The 7,337-nt window shown below is 39.1% G+C and overlaps 2 pseudogenes; both read left to right on the top strand.

Moving 5' to 3' along the window:
- LOC116100339 overlaps positions 1 to 1,459 on the top strand; it is a 1,753-nt pseudogene extending 294 nt beyond the window's left edge.
- Positions 1 to 2,325, top strand: part of LOC116100340 — a 3,667-nt pseudogene extending 1,342 nt beyond the window's left edge.
- Positions 2,326 to 7,337: the final 5,012 nt, after the last annotated feature.

The following is a 7,337-nucleotide window of genomic DNA, read 5'->3' on the forward strand; positions in this document are numbered from 1 at the left end:
AAAAAAAAACGGAAACGAAGTAGAGATAGAGAAAGGAAAAAGAGCAAAAGCCGAGTGCAGAAACGAAGTAGAAGCAAAGAAAGGAGACGAAGCCGCTCACGAAGTTACGAAGTTACGATAGAAGATTCCAAGGCCGCTACAGAAGTCCCTACTCCAGACCAAAATTTAACAGCGCCATCCCAGGAAATATTGGGTTGCCTCATAGCATCAAATTAAGCAGAAGACCGTCCCGAAGCAAAAGTCCATTCAAGAAAGACAAGAGCCCAGTGAGGGAACCTAATGACAATCTCACTCCTGAGGAAAGGGATGCAAGAACAGTTTTCTGCATGCAACTGGCAGCAAGAATTCGACCAAGAGATTTGGAAGAATTTTTCTCTACAGTAGGAAAGGTTCAAGATGTGAGAATGATTTCTGATAGAAATTCAAGACGTTCCAAAGGAATTGCCTTTTTGGAATTTGTTGGTGTCAGTTCAGTGCCTCTAGCAATTGGATTAACTGGCCAACGAGTTTTGGGAGTGTCAGTCATAATCCAGGCATCACAGGCAGAAAAAAACAGAGCTGCTGCAATGGCAAACAATTTACAAAAGGGAAGTGCTGGACATATGAAGCTCTACGTGGGCTCATTACACTTTAACATAACAGAAGATATGCTTCGGGAGATCTTTAAACCTTTTGGAAGGATTGAAAGTATTCAACTCATGATGGATAGTAAAACCGGAAGATCTAAGGGATATGGATTTATTACATATTCTGACTCAGAATGTGCCAAAAAGGCTTTGGGACAGCTTAATGGATTCATTCGAGTTAACTGGGAGACCAATGAAAGTTGGTCATGTTACTGAACAGACTGATGCTTCTAGTGCTAGTTCATTTTTGGACAGTGATGAACTAGAAAGGACTGGAATTGACTTGGGAACAACTGGACATCTTCAGTTAATGGTAAGACTTACAGAGGGTACCGGTTTGCAGCTCCCACCTGCGGCACAACAAGCTTTACAAATGAGTGGCTCTTTGGCATTTGGTGCTGTGGCAGAATTCTCTTTTGTTATAGGTTTGCAAACATGACTTTCCCAACAGACTGAAGCCTCAGCTTTAGCTGCAGCTGTGTCTGTTCAGCCTCTTGCAACACAGTGTTTCCAACTTTCTAACATGTTTAATCCTCAAACAGAAGAAGAAGAAATTGGATGGGATACAGGGATTAAAGATGATGTCATTGAAGAATGTAATAAACATGGAGGAGTCATTCATATTTATGTTGACAAAGGTTCAGCTCAGGGCAATGTGTATGTGAAGTGCCCATCTCTTGCTGCAGCTATTGATTGCTGCTGTCAATGCATTGCATGGCAGGTGGTTTGCTGGTAAAACGACAACAGCAGCGTATGTACCTCTTCCAACTTAGCACAGCCTCTTTCCTGATTCTATGACAGCAACACAACTACTGGTTCCAAGGAGACGATGAAGGAAGGCACAGTCCCTTATGTATATAGCTCGAGAATTCATCTGGAGTTATCTTTTATTTAGATAATAATAAAGAGGCAAGGCTCTACTGTCATTTGTATACAACTCCTGTTATCTTGAAAGATGAAAATGTTAACAGGAAAAAAAAAAAAGAAGGCAGAACAATTAATTAAGCATACAGTGTATTTGGCACAAGATCATTTTGGATCCAAACACCCAAAGTACTCTGACACACTGCTAGATTATGGGTTCTAGTTACTCAATGTAGACAATAGCTGTCAGTCAGCACTTTATCAGGCAGCACTTAACATTCAACAGTCAGTGTTTGGTGGCAAAAATATTCATGAAGCGACAGGTCATGAAGACCTGGCTTACTCTTCGTATGTTCACCAGTACAGCTCTGGAAAATTTGACAATGGGCTATTTTATGCAGAAAGAGCCATTGTTATCATTACTCACACCCTACCTGAAGATCATCTTTTGGCTTCTTCAAAGAGGGTGAAAGCACTTATTTTAGAGGATATTGCAATTGACCATCATAACAAGGAGACGAAGCAGAGGCTGCTTCAGGAAGCACATGACTTACACTTGTCCTCACTGCATCTAGCTAAGAAATCATTCCGAGAATTTAATGTGCAGACCACAAAGCGCTATGGTAACCTTGGGAGACTTTATCAGTCAATGAGAAAATTTAAGGAAGCTGAAGAAATGAACATAAAAGCAATTCAGATTAAGGAGCAGCTCCTTGGTCAAGAAGATTATGAAGTGACCCTGGCATCTCTGTATAATTATGACATGAATCAGTATGAAAATGCTCCGGCTTTCTACCTCCCTCTTCACCTAGGAGGCAGGACCAGCCAGGAGGCACAGGTCTCAGAAGTGGCAGGGCAACCGGCACAGGATCCTTTCTACCTCCCTCTTCACCTAGGAGGTACTGCAGATCCACAGCCCTCTCTGCCCCTTCTCCACAAGTGGAGAGCTTGCCTTTGAGGAGTGCTCCAACCCAGGGACTCAGGGGTTTGTTTTAGTTTTTGTTTATTTTATTTTATTTTATTTTGGAGGGGATCCTGGGAAAGGAGATATTATAAATAAAGAAAACATCTAATAAAAAATAAAAATAAAAAGTTAAAATAATACCAAAAAAAGATTAATGAAGTAGGCAAAGAATTACTTGTAGAATTATCATAAACTGCTAAGGATGAGACTTAAGTCTGCAGGCATCATCTAGAAACCACTATTTCAAAAATTATTGTGATTTGAAATCTAGGAAAGTGTGGGTAATTGTTGATTAAAAGGTAGAAAATATGACTCCTATATTCAATATATTTATATATAACACCCAGTTTACTGTGTCCCAATGTAATAGGTTAAATGCTGTCTACTGAAAGCAGTTAGCCACAATTATTCAAATTATGTTGTCATTTACATAGCACATATTACTCAAAAGGTTATTTGTTTAGGGCTGGCTACATTCAAATGGCAAACGGATAGGTTTTCATTTCTTTAGCTTGTAATCATCATGACATTTATGGCCAATAAGAGTGTTCAGCAGTTAAATCTCTTGACACTAAAACTAATGAACTGACCCATGTAGTAAAATTAGGTAGGCTATTCCTAGAAGCTGTCTTCTGACCTTCATGCGTTTCCACATCCCACATACTCAAAGGTTATTAAAATGTCGTGAAAATTATTTTAATTTAAAACAAATAAGAATAAACCCTATTAAGACCATTAAAAACTAACAAAAATTAGTATTTTAATTATGGATATGTGAAGTGGAAACTTAAAGGTTCTTTGGAAAGTTAGTTGTGTTGGATGGTGTTTTGTGGGGCAAACACATAAAGGAATGTTTCACTGAAGCAGACACGGCTAAAAGAATGTTTTGCTAAAGCAAGCACGTGGAAGGACATGTGATGAAGGATTCTTGGCTAATGGCATGCATGTATTGGTCTGCCTTACACTGCATAGTTGAGGTCCATTTGTTGGGACTCCATAGAGAGAAATGGACCAAAAAACTTCTGGTGGTATCCTGTGGCTTGTTGCCACTTCTTTGGACTCAGGTTGATTGGCAGAGTGATGTGTTGCTAAGACAGACTCACACACTGAGGCAAGACACATGCTGGGGTAAAATACATGTCGAGGCAATTCACATGGTAATGCAAGACCTGTAGAAGGCATGTGATGTTTGGAGGGAATATGAATAGAACTCCACAGACAGTGATGGGGGCAGAGCTATCTGCACAACACTGGTTGGTCTTGCACCTTGGCTGATGTACCTTAGATGAAGCAGAAATGGCTACACTACAACTTTAGTATTGCTTTTCAGTTTTTTTTATAGGTTTTTAGACAAAAAAAACTCTACATAAGATAGAATTATAGATAAATGTCACATAAAAAGTGAGCTACACCGTTTCTCATTCTATAAGCTCATTATAAGTTCAAAGAGGCTGTTTGAACTTATGAGGCCTTCCTTTGTCATAGTGAACACCTATGGCCTCATCCTTTGACCTCACTTAGAATGAATGTTTTTCCTTGATTACAAATCTGTTGTTACAAGTCTACTTGTCTTCGTAGTGAAATTAATAAAAGCTCATGTTATTCCATGTTATACCTCTTTTATCTACTATTCTATGAGGAGGGGACACATTTTGTTCTTGATTCTAACTTTACTACATCTTTCTGGCAAAAATAACTAAAACCATCTCCTTAAACTTTCTTCCTAAAATAATTTGAATCAAATCACTAATTCTATAATACCTTTAATTCATCTAAATAACATTAATTCATGAAAGTTCATTTCCATGTTGATCTGCAGGAAATTTTCCCAATAGGGTGGGCTACCATCTAGGAAGTAATCATACCAGGCTATAGGCAGTGAGGGTCTCCCAGTGTCCACTCACACCAAGCCAAATAAATGAGGAATATGGCAACTACAAACAAGAGAAAACATATAAGTAGCAAGAAACAGTCCTGAGACAAAGTCTTTAGAGACATGCCACACCAAAGCACACCCATGGTAGCTGGGCAAGATGGGGGGCCGTTTCCAGGGAGCTCACTATCCCACTGCAGCCCTTCCTGCATGACATTTAAAAAAATCCCTCAAGGACCTCAACATAAAACCAGACCCTCTGAATCTAATAGAAGAGGAAGTGGGAAAGAGTTTTAAACTCATTGACACAAGGAGCACACACTCTAAGATCAAGAATTGATAAATGGGACCCTACCCCAATACTAATGCCAGCTGGGACACACACACACACACAGAGCCCACAGATCTGGAATTTAGTGCCATCGCCTTTTGAAGCTGCAATTCTACCTGTGGGAGATTGGCATGCCTGCCCCCAGACCTCTGCAGCCTGCCTATGTCCTAGGAGATCCACAGGAGGTCTGCTCTAACTACAGACAGCACTGAGTGCCCTCAAGAGGCTTATTCTACCCAGGTTATAGAGATCTAGCTGCTTTAGAAAAGGCCTGCTCCAATACAAGACACCAGGCCAGTTAACACCAGAGATAACCAGATGGCAAAGGGCAAGCACAAGAACAAAACCACAGAAACCAATATAATTTGGCACCATCAGAAACCAGTTCTCCTACCATAGCAAACCCAAGATATGCTAACACACCTGAAGAACAAGATTCTGACATAAATTCCTATCTCATAAAGATGACAGAGGCCTTTAAAGAAGATGTAAATAAATCCTTTAAAGAAATACAGGAAAACAGAGACAAACAAGTAGAAGCCCTTAAAGAGAAAACAAGTAAATCCCTTAAAGAAATACAGAAAAATAGAATCAAAAGGGTAAAGGAATTGAACAAATCAGTCGAAGATCTAAAATGGAAATAAAAACAATAAGAACATCACAGGAGGAGCTAGAGAAAGGACCCAAGGAGCTGAACGGTTTGCAGCCCCTTAGGAGGAACAACAATATGATCTAACTAGTTCCCTCAGAGCTCCCAGGGGCTAAACAGCCAACCAAAGAGTACACATGGTGGGAATCATGGCTCCAGCTGCATATGTAGCAGAGGATGGCCTATTCAGTTATCAATGGGAGGAGAGGCCCTCGGTCCTGTGAAGGTTCTATGTCCCAGTGTAGGTAGGAGAATGCCAGGGCCAGGAAGTGGGAGAGGGTGGGTTGTTGAGCAGGGAGAGGGGGGAAGGAACAGGTTTTTTTTTTCTTTTTCTTTTCTTTTCTTTTTCTTTTTTTCAGAGGGAAAACCAGGAAAGGAGATATCATATGACATGTAAATAAAGAAAATACCGAATAATAAAAAAAAGAACATCACAGGAGGCAACCACAGAGATGGAAATCCTAGAAAAGAGAACAGGAACTACATTACCATCACAATACAAGAGATGTATTCTCAGGCATAGGAGATACCATAGAAGACATTGATACATTGACCAAAGAAAATGCAAAGTGTAAAAAGTTCCTAACCCAAAACATTCAGGAAATTTGGGACACAATGAGAAGACCAAACCCAAGAATACTAATAGGAGAGGGTGAATAATCCCAGCTCAAAGGGCAAGAAAATATCTTCAAGAAAATCATTCAAGAAAACTTCCCTAACCTAAAGAAAAAAGATGACCATAAATGTAAGAAGAAAACTCCAGAATACCAAATACCTGGGCCACAAAAGAAAATCCTCATGCCACATGATAATCAAAACACTAAATGTTCAGAACAAAGAAAGAATATTAAAAGCTGTAAGGAGAAAAGGCTAAGTAACATAATGTCAGGCCTATCAAAATTACACCAGACTTCTCAGCATTCATGCTAAAACCCAGAAGACCCTGGACAGATGTCATGCAGACACTAAGAGACTACAGAGGCCAGCCTCTATACCCAGCAAAATTATCAGTCACCATAGATGGAGAACCAAGATATTCCATGACAAAACCAAATTTTTGTTTTGTTTTGTTTTTTTAACTTTTATTACATTATGAAGAGAAAAGTTATATGATTTCAATTTATCTGAATTCGTTAACATTTAGAAACATATTATAAGTAAATAGAATTAAATCACATTCTTGTTTCCATTTTGTATCCCAACTTCTCCCAGAGACCCCCCTTCAATACCTACATTATCTTTTTTGTCATATTCCTTAAAATTTATAAAATATCGTAACAATAAAAATGAGTATTATAAAAGCATTTGATATAAAACAATTTAACAGTCTTATGTAGATGCTTGTCTACAGCAATACTGAAAATACATAGTTTTTCTCAATATAAATTTTAAATAACTCCAAACATATCAACTGTATATTTCAAAATAATACATCACTACTAGTATTTTCTTTTTTTTAACATTGTTAATAAAAACATTTATTATTTTTCATTTTATACAGAACCGCCTGAAGTCTGAAGTCTGCATCATGACTTTAACAGTTACCCAGGGGTTTACAGTGTGGTGGTGCTGGAGCTGTGTTCCATACAAACACAGGCAGGAGCTTTGGGATAAGGAGGGGGCGGGGCACAACAGGAGTGTATCTCAACCCTTTCTCAAAGAAAAGGCAGTAGAGCATTCTGAGACACTGAAAATCTGTGCAAATGGGGCTGCTAACATAAGTGCCATGCTGTGAGCTCTTACTTACAGGAAGAGCAAAAGACACTGATAAATAAAGGACCATTTCCTTGACATGGGATGAGAAGAAGGCTTACTGTTTTGAATGCCCCCAGCCCTAGGTCCATCTAATATTCAATGGGAACTATGTGTAACTGCTATTCAAAAAGATAGGCTAGAACCCCTGGGACCAGACTCCAAAGAGGCTGGTCATTCCTGAGCCCTTGTTTTGTTCCAGAGCATATTAACAGGAGAATCCAAGGTCAGAAGATAGTGGCTTATGATCCATGGAAGTAAAAGACCTAGTTCACATT

This window comes from Mastomys coucha, unplaced genomic scaffold, assembly GCF_008632895.1.
Source record: "Mastomys coucha isolate ucsf_1 unplaced genomic scaffold, UCSF_Mcou_1 pScaffold21, whole genome shotgun sequence".
Classification (NCBI taxonomy): domain Eukaryota; kingdom Metazoa; phylum Chordata; class Mammalia; order Rodentia; family Muridae; genus Mastomys; species Mastomys coucha.